A 1359-nucleotide genomic window follows, 5' to 3' on the forward strand; every position below is an offset into this window, starting at 1 on the left:
GCACCCTGTGAAGAGGGATCTAACTTGCCCCTACCTGGGGTCTTAGAACCAGAGGACTGTGCCGGCTGCTGTTTCACTGTACCCTGTATAATGGCACTAGCCTCCATTCTCCGTGCTAAATCCACCACGGTGTGGAAACTCTCCCTCTCGGCTGCATGGATCAAAGAGGAATACCTGGAATGCAGTTTCATAGCATACCTCCTGGCCTTTTTCTGTTCAGTATCATAGGCCTGTCCTGCATACCGCAGCAACTCAATAAACCTGTCAGTAAACTCATCAATACTCATCTCCTCTGTCTGCTTGAGCTGCTCAAACTCTATCAGCTTTAGCTCTTTCGAACTATCTGGAAATGCCCATCCGGCAAACTCATTAGCAAACTCCTCCCAAGACATGTTATCCAACCTAGGGTCCACATAGACGCCAAACCATTCCTTCGCCTTCTTACATTTTAAAGTGAACCCTGCCATCTGAATGGCTCTGGTATCATCTGCCCCTAGCTCATCTGCTATCATCTTGACTGCTTTAATGTACTCAAACGGATCATCTCCTGATTGGTACTTAGGAGCATCTAACTTTAGGTAATCAGTCATCTTTACCTTGCTCCTCACAGATGGGCCAGGTTGAGGTGTTTGGATAACTGGGGCTTCTGGTTGTACCACTGGTGGTGGTGGGGGAGGTGCAGAACTTTCTGGTGTAGAGTATGCTGGACTGGGGTAAAAAGGTGAGGGTGGATACATGGGATATGGTGGATATGGGGGGTAATACGGTGGATAAGGCATATATGTGGGATATGGGTGAAAACTAGGATAATCCGATGTACCTCCCATCGAATATCCTGGGCCCTGTGGGTAGGGCTGATAGTGGGGTGGATAACCATACCCCGAGGCCTGACCGCCTCCCTGTGATGATCCCACATCCTCCTCTGTAGTGCCAACACCTAACCCTCCATCCCTTCTTGGATCCACATCCATCTCTTCCCTTGTATCACTCGATCTTCTTCTCTGTTCTGTCTCCCTCCTGCTTTCATCAAAAGACCTTCTAGGGTCTCTTGATGCTCTTTCTCTGCCTGCCCTTTGGGACATAGCTCTTGGCAAAGCAGGGGGACGCCCTTCCATACCCTCATTCTCGGGCGGAGCTCCAGTCAATCTAGCTGATCGACGGGTTCCTCTCATTTTCGCTTCTGAAAACATAACATAAACTTTAGCATCATATGATCCATGTCAAAACATGAACCCTCAACTCATAGCATAGCATATCATAGCAAGCATTAAATGCACATGTATAACATCATGGCATTACACAGCATCAAGACAGGACTCAACATCCTATCCTAGTGGACATGATCTTCCTATTGTGCTT

This window comes from Manihot esculenta, unplaced genomic scaffold (assembly GCF_001659605.2).
Source record: "Manihot esculenta cultivar AM560-2 unplaced genomic scaffold, M.esculenta_v8 Scaffold64, whole genome shotgun sequence".
NCBI classification, from domain to species: domain Eukaryota; kingdom Viridiplantae; phylum Streptophyta; class Magnoliopsida; order Malpighiales; family Euphorbiaceae; genus Manihot; species Manihot esculenta.